Source organism: Aquarana catesbeiana, linkage group LG01, assembly GCF_042186555.1.
Source record: "Aquarana catesbeiana isolate 2022-GZ linkage group LG01, ASM4218655v1, whole genome shotgun sequence".
Classification (NCBI taxonomy): Eukaryota; Metazoa; Chordata; class Amphibia; order Anura; family Ranidae; genus Aquarana; species Aquarana catesbeiana.
The window spans coordinates 942840894-942858461 of record NC_133324.1 but is presented as its reverse complement, the minus strand read 5'-3'; positions in this window follow the sequence as shown (position 1 = coordinate 942858461).

The window sequence follows — 17568 nt, the reverse complement described above, 5'->3', positions numbered from 1 at the left end:
CTGAATTCAGCCCAAAAATTCAGGCTGAAATTGGACCTGAAATGGTGAACGGGGACACACCGGACCCCTGCTGTGAGCCGCATGCAATAGTGTGAACCCAGCCGAAAAGAGTTTGGATGCCAAACCCAAACCCCATATAAATCAATAGAGACAGATCTGTCAAATTAAAAATACCCATTTTCTTGTCTAGTAGATAAAAGGGGGGGGGGGGTAAAAAAACAAAACAAAACATGGGGTTGCACTGAATGTAATTTGCTGCCAATTTACGCAGTTTTTTTTCCTACAGCAAGAATGAAACTCCCCAAAAATGTCCCTTGTTGTAAATCAGTCACAATGCCCACCACCAAATGATACGCGATGACCTGGCTGAGCTGCCATCAGTTATATAAGGGAAGAGGCAGCGATAGTGGTGATATCATTAACCAAATACAGCCTACCTCACTGCCGAGCTTCCATGTTATGGCTTCAGTATTAATTTGAAATTGCTGATCTTCTGGAGCCCAGGATGTAAAATTCCCCACATCATTATAAATCGCAGGGATATTATCCTTATATATCAAATTTGTTATTTTGTAATGATAAACAAATTCTCCGTATTCATTAAAAAAAGGTGCTGGCTCATTTAAGCCAAACGCATATTTAATTTCTTTTAAATAGTGATGTAACTTCAACATGAAAATAGAAAGAGAAAAGTGTGTTAAATAAGGAATAGAAATTTGTGAAATAAAAATTTATATTTAAAGTCCAACTCACTCCTGATATCCCCCTCTGATCCCACCCTCCACTTGGGTTGAACCTTAATTCCGCAGAGAGGAGTGTCATGTAAAGACTTGTTGCTGAACTCATCTGCATTCTCCTTTCAGTCAAGGGCAGGGATGCCTTGCCACCCTGGGCTCACGGTAAATTAGCTAAATGATGCTTCGAGTCATTAAAGCCAGAAGAAAAATATAATTTCCAGTGACCAGGTGAGACTTTGCAGGACAGGAAGGATATCATCTGGAGCTGCTTTTTTAGAGGGATGGAATTTTGTGGTTTGCGTCCAATCTGATATCGGCCTTTAGATCAGAGGGTCCAGTCATTAATTGCTCATCTTGCAAGATGCAATTTCCTGACCAGTGAATCTAATCTTTACCCTAGGTTCACATCTATGCAGCTGATGAGTCAATGGTTGTTAAGGACACGACGGCCGGCTTACCGACCCGCTGCTTAACAACCAGCTATTCTTCACACAGAATTCTAATCGGTCAATCATTTTTTAACCAATCCAAATTCTAATCATTCTGAAAATGTGCAATTCATTCGAAAAAGAACAAATTTTAACTTATTTCAATTAAATTCGTTACTATTTGTTACTATTTAATTTGGAGATTGGGATACATTCCAATCTCTGAATAACCCAAAATTTGTCCAAATTTGTATTCGGACCAGAACAAATAGTACGTGTCTAATTTCCACTGATCATCTAGGTCAGTGTTTCACAACTCCAGTCCTCAAGGTGCACCAACAGGTCATGTTTTCAAGATTTTCCTCAGATGAAACAGCTGTGGTAATTACTAAGGCAGTGAAACTAATAAAATCACCTGTGCAAAAAAATGGAAAGCCTGAAAACATGACCTGTTGGGGCGCCTTGAGGACTGGTGTTAAGAAACACTGATCTAGTTAATGTCATTGAGCAACAAATGCCCCCAGTTACATTTTGGCTAGTGTAATGCCCCAGTTATATTGGCGGACAGTGAAAATTGCTCTGTTGGGACTTGTTTACATTTTTAGCTGCCAATGTCATTCCTGGGAAAAACTATTCTCAGAGGATTGCTTTTCATATACACTTGACAGGTGACTTAGAGGTGATATGCTGCCTCCTCACTGCCTGTTTTAACCTCCCTGGTGGTATGATTATGTCAGATTTTTGCGTCTCAAAGCGGTACATTGTTTTGCATGGAAATTTGGCATTTTATATTGTAGGCCTGTAATTCTTAGTATTAACTCACTTAAATGTGTCCAAAAAGAGTCTGCAGCAAAGAACAGAGAGAAGCACACCACTCCAGGCAAACTCAGGTGCAGGATGGATCACAGGTGCAGACCTCGGCTCCCCACCGTGGAAGACGAACAAGACAAGGAATTGGTCGCACACTGGAACTCCAAATTATCTTGATGTCATCTTTATTGTCAAAAAAGGGTCAGACAGATACAGGCAATGGTAGACGTTTCACAAACGATAGCTTGCTTGTTTACAACCCTCTGTGAACAAGCAAGCTATCGCTTGTGAAACGTCTACCATTGCCTGTATCTGTCTGACCCTTTTTTGACAATAAAGATGACATCAAGATAATTTGGAGTTCAAGTGTGCAATCAATTCCTTGTCTTGTTCAAACAAGAGTCTAGTAGACATCCCGGGTATGATAACGTTTGAAACACGAAATCATAAATTATATTATAATAAATAACTATAAATAATTATAACAAATAATAATATAATAATAATAAAATGTATTTAATAATGTAATCAAATCAAAAACACAGAAATTTGCTCAGTTGCAGAATTGTCACTGTTGTTAATTTCAGTGTCTGATGACGAATTTCCCCACAAATTACTATCACTCAATTCTGCAAGTGATTCTAATTTACTATCGCTGTTTTCTAGCTGGTCTAAAACCGCTTGTGATGTAAAGGGACAATTTTTGGATGCCATGGAGAATATAGTATATATATGTATATATATATATATATATATATATATATATATATATATATATATATATATATATATATATATATATATATATATAATATAAAACTGCATACAGGGCACTGGACAAAGCATTACGGACAAAAGGGATGTGAAATGATTTGATACAGTAATGTAATCTGTAAGATTACAGTGTAGTGTATGTATTATGCTTTTTTCACTTTTTGAATCTGGCGCCGGTCTCTGCCCCATGCGTTGCGACACTCGCAAGGAACGGAGCCCAGCACAGTGATAGATTGCGCAGAGGACACAGCCCACACACACAGCGGGGGGGGGGGGACATTGCAGGATCCTGGGGACAAGGTAAGTAACTTTGCCTGGATCCTGCGATGCAATCCGGAGTGTGGCTCGGGGTTACCGCTTTTGGTAATGAAAATTCACCCCGAGCCACACTCGGGATTACCGTTAGGGAGGTTAAAGGAGAAGTATGGCCAAAGTTATGTCGGCCATATTTCTCATGTGGGTCACAGGACTGCACTTTGTTCTGCACTCCTGTGACTCAGATTCAGCAGAGAGCAGGCTAAAGGCTGATGTCAGCTGACACCACAGAGCTTGTCCAGACTCTGGACAGATACCAACAATATGGTTAGGATCTGCCTAGATGCCTAATCAGCAGCTGGTTCAGACTTTCATTGTGTCACTGACAGACTGAGCCAGCCGCTTCCACCCCCTCCACAGCCCAACACTCCAGTGAGCACTGGAGGGAATAGCAGAGAGCCGGTGACTGACAGTCATCACTCTGCCCACTGAAGACCAAGAACTGAGCGATCAGCAGTCATGTGAGAGGTGGTGGAAGACAGCTGCAGGATCTGACCACCACATCACCACATAGGTAAGTATAAATGTTTTTTTTTTTTTTTTTTAAACCACAATTCTCTTTTAACCCTTTAAAGCCTTCAGCACTGCACTGTATGCATTACACATGGTTGCAGTGTGGTGTTGGTCGGAGGGTGGCAGTAAAATCCCTGTTTGTGTAGCTCCCTTATTGCAAATGTAAATGAGCCCTTACGTTGATTGGTGGCCTATATTTTTATCAGGTTAGAAAAATAAACTTTACAGTAACATGAGGGAGGGCATGGTTAGAAGGAAAGCTCACTTTTTGCTTTAGTGAGATTTATTGTGAAACACCCACAATGTTAGGGCTCATTCACACTACTGGTTAGAGGGTGGTAAAACCATGCAGTTAAGTAGAGTTTTTACTGCCCCACCTGCTACCCCTTTGTATAGGCAGTGGCTGGGGGGTGGCTGCAGTCATGATGCTTTGCTTCACAGCAGGAATTATACACCCCGATGCTTTTGCCAGGTGCTAGTGCCCACCAAACACAACCCAGTCAAGTAAATGGGGCGGCTCTGTAGCTGCTCTGTAGCTTCTTCCTCTCGCTCTGGAACTGCCTGAAGTAAAAATCTGGTGGCGGGGAAGAGGGAGAGGTTGCAGCATGGACGGATGATGATTGGCCATGACTTAGTAAATGATTCCATAGATTCCTCCCTATGCTGGCCGAGGCACTAGAATTACATCGTCTTGTATCTGACTAATGTTCTGAAAGATAGGAGAAACCCTGCTGTGTGTACATAGGGGGGATGACAGTGCTGATAGTATCAGCAGCCGGGTCTCCCTGCAGTCATCCTGACAAGAAGGAGACCCGGACTCTAAACTGTGAATCTCTTCCCAAGGCACCCAAGATGGCTGCTAATGGGGTGCTATGGGGGTGATAGGGGAAATTTTGGGGGTGCACCAACCTGACACCACCCCTGATTAAAGGGTCAATTGGTTGTGTTTGTCCATCAGGCCAAACTATATTTTTTTAGAGAAGGGCGGGGATTTGGATATTTAGTATTTTATTGTATCAATTTTTAGGCTACATTTCAAATGATCACCAATACCAGAAAAGTATAAATGTTTTAAATTTTCTGAAAGTCCTTGAAAAGGCTGTATACTGTACCTTATGTCTGTAATAATGTGGATGCTTATTATACAATTTTCCTTTATAGAACAGATTGATATCATGCAGTGCTTTGGCCATAGCTTCTACCGCATAATAAATTCGTGGAGAGAGTCCTTGATCCAGAATATTAAATAAATTTGAATGCTCTTCTTCTCGCAAAGACCCCTTAATGCTAAGTAGACATAATATGGTATTGTTTCTATTTTCTTTGTTTTCAGACATACACTTTGCAATTGATAAATAATAGATGGAATCTGATGAATTATTTAAGGTATAAGTCTTGTCAATTCTATCAAAAAAATGTTCTTTATTTGGAATGAATAAAGGGTATAAATCCAGAACCAAGCTACCATTTAAGAATTTGTATAAATTATATTCTGTATAGCTGAGAGATCTCAGAGGAGGAACAATAAATGTTTTATCATCAATGGCATTATTTCTAAGGAAAATTTGAAGAAATAAATTGCTACTGATAAAAGATCCACATAATACAATTACTTTAGCACTGGAGTTTTTAATAACAAAAATTACATTATTTTTAATTCGTTCTACCTTAAAGTAATCATACGAACTAGACACAAATGAAACTGAATATTCAACACAAATACCATTACTTTTCATGTACTTTATTAATATCTCCTTATCTTTTTCTCCTGCATCATCTTGCGATGCAAATATTCCAACCCACGTCCAGCTAAAATGTTTCAACAACTTAATAACAGCCATATAATGAACATGGTCATTCTGAATTGTCCGGAATACACGAGGATAGAGAAGCCTATTTGTTAGAGAATAGTCCGTAGCTCCATAACTGATCTTCAAAACAGAAAAACAGTCATTATTTTCAATGTTTGTGGACAATATTTGGAAAAATTTCCAAAAGGTCAAATGAATTGGGAACTATGACTAAAATCTAGACATATAATTGTTTATACTTATTTAATATTTATTAGTTATATTAACCATTTGACCTCCGGAAGAATTACCCCCCTTCGTGACCAGTCCATTTTTTACAATACAGCACTGTGTTACTTTAACTGCGTGGTCATACAATGCTGTCCATAAATGAAATTTATGTCATTTTTCCCCACAAATAGAGCTTCCTTTTGGTGGTACTTGATCACCACTAGGTTTTTTTTTTTTTTTGCACTATAAACAAAAAAGGCCTAAAATTTTTGCAAAAAAACCCCAATATTTTTTACTTTCTCCTATAAAACATATCCAATAAAGAAAAAATCAATTTTCTTCATGAATTTAGGCCAATATGTTTTCTGCTACATATTTTTGGTAAAAATAAATTCCAATAAGTGTATATTGATATTGGTTCTACAAACGGTTGTATATACTGGAATTCTAATTAATACATTTTTTTATACTTGTAATGGTGGTGATCAGTGACTTATAGCAGGACTACGATATTGTGGTGGACAATATGACATTTTTGACACTTTGTGGGAACCAGTGACACTAATGCAGTGATAAAAATATACACTGTCACTGTACTAACGACAATGGCTGGGATGGGGTTAAATATCTAGGGCGATCGAAGGGTAAAATGTGTACTTAGCCAGTGTGTATGTGTACACAGTGTGGTGTTTTTATTAAGGGATGTGCTGAATTTTATTCTCTGCTTTGAAAGGGAAACAAAATCCACCACATCCCTGCAGACGGAACAGAGCTCTGCATTGTTTACATATGCAGAGCTCCATCCTGGGTCTCTTCTCGCTGATCAGTGGATGTCGGCCGACACCCATTGACTGGCACCTGCTGATTTGGATCTGCTGTGACTAATCACAGCAGAAGCAGTGCGCCAGCAGCATGTGCAAGTGCTCCCTATGTGGAAGTGCAGATCACATAAATATACAGTATCTCACAAAAGTGAGACCCGTCACATTTTTGTAAATATTTTATTATATCTTTTCATGTGACAACACTGAAGAAATGACACTACAATGTAAAGTAGTGAGTGTACAGCTTGTATAACAGTGTAAATTTGCTGTCCCTTCAAAATAACTCAACACACAGCCATTAATGTCTAAACCGCTGGCAACAAAAGTGAGTACACCCCTAAGTGAAAATGTTCAAATTGGGCCCAAAGTGTCAGTCAGAGGGAAGGAGTTTAAACTATCACTATTCGCGGATGATGTCATACTCACCCTGACCCAACCTAGGATCTCCCTACCCAACTTGCATGCTGAACTCAAAACCTATAGGTCCCTCTCAGGCTATAAAATAAATGCGACCAAATCTGAGGCACTTCCAATTAACATCCCGGGAGCCAAAGTGCACTACCTGCAGCAGTGCTTCCCCTATAACTGGAAGACCTCATCCCTGAAATATCTAGGGGTTCATATTACCCTGACCTTTGCCACCTTATACCAAGTGAACTTCCCGCCCCTGTTTCGCTCAATAAGAGATTTACTGCAAAAATGGAAGATTTACTGCAAAAATGGAAGACCCACCTCCTGGGGAGAGTGACCTCTGTGAAGATGACCAATCTCCCTAAACTCCTGTATCTATTCCAGACACTGACTATCCCTGTCCCTTATGTACAACTAAAAAAGATTCAAGCGGATTTGATACGCTTTGTCTGGAACTACAGGAGGCACAGGATACCCCGTTCGGTCTTGATGGAGTCCTGCTCCGATGGGGGGCTGGCGTTCCCTGACCTGGTAAAATATTATCAAGCGACTCAATTGTGCACCTTATCTCCTGGTTCCCTCAACAATCCTATAATAAATGGACAGAGATTGAAACGATATGGCTCACACCTATACACCCGATCCAAACAGTTTACTCTGGAGTGCGAACACGGAGGTGGACCCTGATAGGCTTTTGGGGTCTATGTCTCAACTCTGCTCTGCTCTTTGCTCTGGCGCAAAATGTCCCACGCATATGAGCTCAGTTCAGAAAAGTAACTGCTAACATCTTTCGTCTGCAACCCCAAGATGCCTGCTGGTCTCACTCACCAGATGTCTTCACCCTGGGCAATGCGGAACTTATTCCACTTTGGCCACTTGGTAGAACCTAGATCATGCAAATTACTAACTGTCAGAAACCATGAATCAGACTGAACAGAAGTACAGTTAAATCACACTTTAATAATAATAAAAAAGGGTAAACAGAGTAAACGTAGTCAAAACATAGCCAGAGTTCAGGAACCGGAACAGATGTTCCCCAGATGTTGACACGATGCTCTCTCCGGCTGGACTGCTCTCCGAGGGCTGCGTTGTGACTTATATAGGCGGAGACCCCGCCCCCTTTTGATGTCACAGTCCCTGGGCATGCTGGGACTGTGACGTTTTAGGGGGCGTGGTCACTGGGTGATGTTGACCACGCCCCCTAAAACGTCACAGTCCCAGCATGCCCAGGGACTGTGACATCAAAAGGGGGCGGGGTCTCCGCCTATATAAGTCACAACGCAGCCCTCGGAGAGCAGTCCAGCCGGAGAGAGCTTCGTGTCAACATCTGGGGAAGAGAAGACAAGAAGCCCAGAAGCCCACAAGTCCGGACCTCTGCTGGCAAGAGAGCTACCTGAAGACAGCAGAGGAGCCGGCCGAAGAACAGGAACACCGGGAGAAGAGAGCGGAGAAGAACCAACCGGACGCCGGGAGAAGATGAAGCGGAGGGACCCCCGAAGCCGGAAGAAGACCCCCGAAGCCGGAGGAAGATCCCCCCCCCCGGAGCTGTTTAATAAAATATTTTAAAAACCTGTGTAGTGTGTTTTATTACTTACACTTTTTCCCTAGGTGAATGGGTAGGGGTACCATATACCCCATACTCATTCACATAGGGTGGGGGGCCGGGATCTGGGGGCCCCCTTATTAAAAGGGGCTCCCGGATTCCGATAAGCCCCCCGCCCGCAGACCCCGACAACCAACGGCCAGGGTTGTCGGGAAGAGGCCCTTGTCCTCATCAACATGGGGACAAGGTGCTTTGGGGTGGGGGGGCCCCGCAGGGCGCCCCCCTCCCCCAAAGCACCCACCCCCCATGTTGAGGGCATGCGGCCTGGTACGGTTCAGGAGGGGGGGGCGCTCGCTCGTCCCCACCCCCTTTCCTGACCGGCCAGGCTGCGTGCTCGGATCGGGGGTCTGGTATGGATCTTAGGGGGGACCCCACGCCGCTTTTTCGGCGTAGCGGGGTTCCCTTTATAATCCATACCAGACCTAAGGGCCTGGCATGCACCGCGCTCACCGCAATAGGAAGATTTGTTTTTCCTATTGCAGAGAGCGCGAGATGCAATACCCTGCCCTCGCGTCGTATCTGGTCCGTCAGACCAGCCTACACACGAGCGGGCTTTCCGTCGGACCAGCACACACACGAGCGGACTTTCCGCCCGAAACTGAATCCTACGGAAAGATTTAAAACTTGTTTCAAATCTAGGTCCGGCGGGCTTTTGGGAAGAAGTCCGCCGGAAAAGTCCGCCGCCGCCCACACACGGGCGGATTGTCCGGCACGCTCTGGTCCGCCGGACCAAGTATGCCGGAAAGTCCGACCGTGTGTACGCGGCATTAGATCCAATAAAACTCAGTAACACAGCTCTTTTCTGCACAGCTTCCAGGAAAAACTCTAACCTGTCAGCAAATGAGGATGGATTAGCCACATCAAATTTCTCCATGTGTTCCAGAGAAGCCATGCTGGAGATATTTATAGATGTGTCTCTAAAACACAAGTTCTGATTCTTCACTCAAGCTGATTACCTATGTTTCTGCAGTGTCCATTCACTGAAATCCCATCCTCGTCACCAGTTTTGTGTATTTTAAAATGTATTTGAACCATCGACATGGACAGCAGGGGTGGACTGATAACTCATGGGGCCCCGGGCAATAGGAGATTATGGGGCCCCCAGGCAATCACACACACACAAACTCACACAAACACACACACAATATACAATCACACAGTATACACATACATGTACACACAGTATACACAGACAGATGTAAAAAAAACAGATTTATACATACTGTCCCTAGTTTTACTGAGACTGGCAACCCTGATGGGGCCCCCTAGTGGCCCCGGGGCCTCGGGCAGTGCCCGAGTGGCTTAATGGTCAGTCCGCCCCTGATGGACAGGCATTCAGAGGACTCTTTTACTTAATCCAACACAGACATACAGAAACCTAAGTTGCTCTAAAATACATAGCTCTACCAGAACAATAAAAAGAACATATTTACAATGCTTCCCCCTACTGGATGGAGAGCAGTATAACACACTAATACAGTGGTTCTCAACTCCTGTTTTCAGGACCCACTAACAGGACAGGTTTGCAAGATAACTGAAATACATCCCAGGTGATATCATTTGCTGCTCAGTGTTTGCAGTATTCTAGTCTGCATCTCCCCAAGGTAATACTTAAAGTCTGGCCTGTTAGTGGGTCCTGAGAACAGGAGTTAAGAACAACTGCACTAATACATAACAGCGTGCATACAGAGGGCCCCATAATCTCTTATTGACCGGGGGCCCCATGAGTTGTAATTCCACCCCTGTGGGCCATTGCTAAAAAACTGACTGAGACCTTGTCATATCTACCAACAGTGATTCAGCTGGAGCCAGCAATGAAGTGTGTGCAGGAGGAAAGTCAAGGAGACTGTATATAGACTGTGTATAGGAAGATGTCCCTGAAACTGCTGCCTAAATTTTGTTGCTGAAGTCAAGTGGACATCCCATGACCTCCCATCCCTATCCAACTTGTTAACACTCAAAAAATAACAAAAACAGGGTCACAGACTGTTGTCTGACTCTGGAGTGCCTGTGGGGGGGTCTGGTGTGCCTGGCTGTGCAGGAGTGAGGGGTCCAGTTCATCTGTAGCGCCTTAGAAGGTGTCCTACATAAGATAAACATTTATATGGAGCAGGGAAGAGTTCCATGCACAAAAAAATTATTCTTCACAATAATTTCAGTTGAACATTTTTTTTGTTTCATTGTAGCTACGTTTTATTTGAATTTTGCACTTGATGGTCTTGAGGGCAAAGATGAAAGACCTACCTGTGTATATCCATAAATTCCCAGTATTTGTGCCATTGGAATTGTTGTAACTGAGTATTGATCTCCAATAAATCCCACCAGTTCAGCTTCTCCAGAACATGAGTAGTTAGGGACTGTCTTCTGTAGCCCAGATAAAATGCTTAGAACATCCTTTACAGCCAAACATGGATGTAAACATGAATCTAGCACTTGAAATCCCAGTGTAATATTGGGCAAAATGTTTGGATTCTGGTTAACATTGTGGATAGCAGAAATAAAAGCCAAAAGATTTAGAGGTGATTGTTCTCCTGGACTGTAAAGGGAAAAATATTTATGGCAGAGGAGGGTACATTTAGAAATTACCATTACAATTATTTTGATCTTGCATTTAGTAACCTTCAATGGACCTCTTCTGCACCCCTGACAAGACAGGTACTTACCTGTCCTTGTGCCATTGAACTTAGCAAGATACTAACTTTCCTCTGGAAGAAATAGAGGTTGCAAAATGTCTTCATGGGAGAAGCAGAACTCATCTTACACTTTTAAATATTAGAGATCGAATTTATATTCAGCAATAATATTCATGTTCAATAAGCAATGAACAAACATTTAAAAATCAATTCCGACTCACACTTGAAGATTGGGAAATCAATTCAGTCAAGTTTGACAGTTTGGCTTTGCTTTGAAGAACAAAGTCAGCCTTTATTAATTAATTAATACATTTTGTTATGAAGACAGACAAACAAATAATAATAAAAACAGATACCTGGCAGGAAGTTCACCCCCCCCTCCCCAAACTAGGGACTTGTATGTATTATTCTAATCCTCAATCAAACTTCTATCAGATAGACCACATCTTTGTGCTACTCCAACAATTATCTTTAGTTTCTAAAGTGGACTTCTTTGCCAGACCCTGGCCAGATGAGAACCCCCTTATTCTGCATTATAAGCTGTCTCTGCATGACAAGACCTCTTTTAAATGGAGATTGAATAAATCCCTGCTCACCACTCAGGGCACATCCCTGCACATCCAATCCACATACAGAATTTCCTCTTTAACCACTTGCCGACTGCCACACGCTGATTTACATCAGCAGAATGGCATGGGCAGGCAAAAGGGCGTACCTATATTTGCTGTTTAGTGGGCATATGCGGGAGCATGCCCGCAGGTCCCGCAAACTGGATGTTCACCGGCGTCCCGCAATTACGGTGAGGAGAGGTAGAACGGGGAGATGTAAACAAGGCATTTCCCTGTTCTGCCTAGCAACATGACAGAGATCTACTGCTACCTGTCATTGGGAGCAGTGATCTCTGTCATGTTGTAGTGAGCCCATCCCCCCTACAGTTAGAACACATCCAGGGAACACACTTAACCCCTTGATTGCCCCCTAGTGTTTAACACCTTCCCTGCCAGTGTCATTTATACAGTAATCAGTGGCTTTTTGTAGCTCTGATCGCTGTATAAATGTCAATGGTCCCAAAAGTGTCAAAATCTGTCCGTCTTAATGTTGCAGTCCTGATAAAAATCACAGATCACTGCCATTACTAGTAAAAAAAAAAAATATAATAAAAATGCCATAAATCTATCCCCTATTTTGTAGACGCTTTAACTTTTTGCGCAAACCAATCAATATACACTTATTGCGATTTTTTTTACCAAAAATATGTAGAAGAATACATATCGGCTTAAACTGTGGAAGAAATTTGTTTTTTATATATTTTTGAGGGATATTTATTATAGCAAAAAGTAAAAAATATAGTTTTTTTTCAAAATTGACAGTCTTTTTTTGTTTATAGCGCAAAAAATAAAAAACGCAGAGGTGATCAAATGCCACCAAAATAAAACTATATTTATGTGGAAAAAAAGGCCATCAATTACGTTTGGGAACAACATCGCCCGACCAATCAATTGTCAGCTAAAGTGACGCAGTGCCGTATCGCAAAAAATGCTCTGGTCAGGAAGGGGGTAAATCCTCCCGGGGCTGAAGTGGTTAATCATTTGCATTTAATTCATCATTGCTTTTCTATGGGAAGTTTACAAGGCGAAACTCAGAGGCCACTTGATCTAGATAGCTGCTTAGCAAAAAACAACACCAAAGTGAGAGAAAAGAGCTACTAATATAACTTTCCTCCATGAAAAGGGAGTGGAAATCTAATTCATCGCTTTCCAGAAGGGATGGGTCAAGAGTTTAATCCAAACCAACTTTTGGCTGTTCAGACAAAATCACAACATTTGGGACATTCAGCAAAAATCACTCTGCCGAACATCCCATAATGCATTACAAATAGCTGTCAATGACCACTGGCCAATGCTTTGGCAGGTGATAAGTTCCACACACTATAAGTACTTTGTAGATTTGTGGGAGTTAAAGTGTTACTAAACCCACAACAGTAAAATTAGTCTGTATATGCAGTAATGCATGCTTGTTGTCACTGTGGAACCTAAGGGGTTAATCCTTTGCATTGTGTAAAAAGGCTGTTTGATCCTGTCATCTCTGATCCTCCTTTTTTTTCCACTGTCCCCAATATATATCCTGATAGTAGAGAGCCTTTGGAGTCACTCTGCACATGCTCAGTTTGGTGTGTATTGCTAGAGAGTTTTTTTTTTTTTCTTGGTAGGGTGCAGGTGATCAGCACAGAGCCAATCAGCACTGTCCAAACAGAGGGTCAGGGGTCCTGCAGCCTCATAGGACAGTCAGAGGAGATTGAAAACTCCTCCTATAAGCTTTAACCAGAGACTTATAGAAGTCATAAGACTGCTATATACTGCTGCTGAGAAAAGGTATTTAGCAGTTTATATTCACTAAAATAATAGCATTTCCATGTTCTGTGTACTGTGGGAGACCAGATATAGTGAATTCAGGCTCCTGGGTTTAGTAACATTTTGCTTGTAGTGTTTCTGTGGGGGGTTTTTTTGTTATTTTTTTTTATCCTTCAGCTCTATTTTACCAGTTTTTATTTTGTTAAGGCCTTGCATTTAGTATTTTGTATGGGCTCAACAGAAGTAAAAGCAGTGTGAATTTGTTGGTGACACCTGAAAAGCTGCCTTTGTTTGCAGTGGAGCCAGGGTCGCCATCAGAGGAGGACAGCCCATACACATGTAGGGGGCCTGGGTTTCCCGAGTAACCCAGCCACCCGGGTCCCATCCATGTCTGGAGCTCCCCCAGGCTGCTTTGGCTGCTGTGCGGGGATACTTTCCAGGTCTGGCCCCACAGCCCGGCCAATTCAGCAGGGAAAGAAGGGGGGTGGGTGGAGACAGAGAGGTGACTCTGGGCACCGCGATCTGCAGGCTGTGGCAAATAAAATTAAAAAAAACTTTCCCCAGACAAGTGGACTATTTCTTCACTTTTGAGTGCAGGTGTAGTACTCTCCTGTGCCAGACGAGTACAATACAGTCCCAGCCTCTTCTATATTAATCCGCCAGGCAGGTTGGGACTGTAATGTACTCATGTATAAACTGAAAATCTTGCGAGCTACCAAAAAAAATAATAAATCTGAGACTAGATAATCAGCTGCTGGTATTGATCACGTCCCATACATCCGTGCTAAACGATTGAAATATATGAAAATACCGCGCTAATGTAATGTCAATATGCAATACCAAATAAAAATGAATTAACTGTGCTAAATATAGTGCCAAAAAAATCAATAATGAGACATAAATTGATCAAATCAATATAAAATAGAGTGCCAAAGTGCTAAGTGACATAATCAATTAGTACAATAAACAAAAATTGCATTAAAGTCCATATAACATGCTTTAAATCTTGCTGTGATTATAAAGTGCTGTAGTGCTTGTGAAAATCAATATCCAAATTTCATCCACAATTCCTCCATGTCTGTAGTGATAATCCACACGTGTTGAAGTGACACAACTCTTGTGCTCCTCCCCTGTGTGAGTATGCTCACCTCAGGGCATGTGACCTTGCAATTGGTCTAAACACACCAGCGAACCAACTCTGGGTTCTGTGTAGATGGATCTGTGATATCCTATCCTGTCCAATGGCATAGTCTCCACATGTATATGAGAAATGAGGACTGGATAGTGTGATACTGTTTATAAAAATATATATATTTATTCAAACAAAAGCCCCTATGCGGGGTACTCACATGGTACAGGTGTTCCAGTACATCACTCTGTGACAAGCATAAAAATGTTGAGATTGTGTGTCCCCTCACTCCAAACAGACCAGCTGCTGACTCCTACACCATCCTATCCCCTCCCCCACACGTATCGACACAGGGATATGATGTGTCTTCCTCTGGGGGATATGCCCCTGATGGAAAAGTTTGTTTTTGAGGCTGGTGGACTTTAATGGTACCATAGCAATGAAGGTACACGTATATAAAACAAATAGAGTTTTATTGAATTGACATCAACAAATTTAAAATATACAAATTTAGGAGAGCAACTCTGTCTATCTAAACATAAAAGGTGCAACTGAAATACATGGTAATACCAGTTCACCAAATCTTAATTATGCTGACATGCTCGACATGTTTCATGGAAATTCACTGCTTTTCAGGAGCTTTAGTTTGCATAATAATGTATTAAAGGAACAGAGATAGTGTATAGTGCTATAGAATAGAAAAAGAAAAATACATTAATCATAATAAACAGGACATAACATCACAAGAAATGACAACATTATCACAAAGTAATGGTGAGCACAGTATCCCTCCCCAAAGATGATCATGGCCCTTACCCAGAGTGAGTCGCAGTCCAAAAGAGTAGTCCCGCAGCTGCTCTATATACTCCTTTCTTTATAAAGGAGTATTATTACTCTATGTATGCTGTATAGATTGGGGTACATATAGCCCAATTTTTTTCCTTTATAGCTGGCGATAGATGTGAGTCTGAAGTGATCTCCATATACCTATGTTAGCTATATATTTCGGTATACCTACTCGTTATGATACACGATCTGTGAGGACCATGGGGCTGAAATAATCTTCGTATGTCCATCCAAGCTATGTATTCTGGCAGGTTTACTATTTATGATGTACAATGAGATAGCAATAGAAAATACACTTAGAAAGTACTCCAGCGATCTCACACTACCTAAGATCAATGGAAAAAATAAAATAAAAAATTTGACTGTTCACGACAACTAACACCCTTTGAACAACTCTGCATGCTATCGGCTCCTCAAAACCACCTTATATCCACTCACTCACTCCTTACTATTCCTGGATCACAAACCCAATACCTCAAAGGAAAGAAAAGCTTGGGCAAAGGATTTAGACATAGCCCTAACTCCAGAGGATTGGGGAACAATTTTTTTTAACATACACAAGGGCTCTATTAATGTCTCGACCCTAAAGAATGGGTACAAAATACAGTCTCGCTGGTACCACACACCAGCCTTACTCCACAAATTCAAACCCACCATACCTGACACTTGCTGGAGGTGTCAAGAGTAGGGATGAGCCGAACACCCCCCGGTTCGGTTCGCACCAGAACTTGCAAACGGCCTGATAGCACGCGCAAACTTTCGAACCCCATTAAAGTCTATGGGACTCGAATGTGAGAAATCAAAAGTGTGAATTTTAAAGGCTAATATGCAAGTTATTATCCTAAAAAGGGTTTGGGGACCCGGGTACTGCCCCAGGGTACATGTATTAATGCAAAAAAAAGTTTTAAAAACAGTTTTTTTTCCAGGAGCAGTGATTTTAATAATGCTTAAAGTGAAAAAATAAAAGTGAAATATTCCTTTAAATATCGTGCCTGGGGGGTGTCTATAGTATGCCTGTAAAGTGGCACGTGTTTCCTGTGTTTAGAAATGTTCCTGCACAAAATGACATTTCTAAAGGAATAAAAGTCATTTAAAACTGCTTGCATCTTTAATGTAATCTCTGGTCCCGGCAATATGGATGAAAATCATTGAGAAAAAAGGCATGGGTACCCCCCCAGCCCATTGCTAGCCCCTTTGGGTCTTGTATGGATATTAAGGGGAACCCCGCACCCAAATTAAAAAAAGGAAAGGCGTGGGGCCCCCAGGCCCTATATACTCCGAACAGCAGTATACAGGCCGTCCAAACAAGACAGGGACTGTAGGTTTGTTCTTAAGAAGAACCTGTTTGTAATTTTGAACTGGTACATTTTTAAACATTTTGGAGTGCAGGAACGAGCCCTGCTGCAAAGAATTGCATCAAAAATTGTAATTACACGCCCCTGTTGAACAGGGGCTGAAAAATTGGGCCTTAGGCACTGGTGCTGGTGCCACAACACTGCAATCCCTCACAGATACTCTAGTTGGAGCGCAGGAACGAGACCTGCTGCAAAGAATTGCATCAAAAATTGTAATTACACGCCCCTGTTAAACAGGGGCTGAAAAATTGGGCCTTAGGCACTGGTTCTGGTGCCACAACACTGCAACCCCTCACAGATACTCTAGTTGGAGCGCAGGAACGAGCCCTGCTGCAAAGAATTGCATCAAAAATTGTAATTACATGCCCTGGCTGAAAAATTGGGCTTTAGCCACTGGTGGCGGCGCCCAGAAACAAAAATATTCATACAAGCTATCAGCATGATCATTGAGGAGGAAGAGGATAGTCACTCAGCATAACAGGATAGTCACTCAGCAGCAGCATAGGCAGTCTTGAAGGGATCTGACATTTCAAAAAAATTTATTCGGTTACATCAGCATCAGGTGCTTGATATCTGGTGGTGATCCAAGATTGATTTATTTTTATGAAGGTCAGTCGATCGACCAAGTCGGTGGACAGGCGCACCCTGTGATCAGTTACAAAGCCTCCAGCAGCACTGAATGTGCGTTCCGAAAGAACGCTGGATGCAGGACAGGCCAGTAGCTCAATTGCATACTGTGCAAGCTCTGGCCAGTGATCCATCCTCAAGACCCAGTAACCCAGAGGATTTTCGGTGGGAAAGGTGTCCAAGTCAGATCT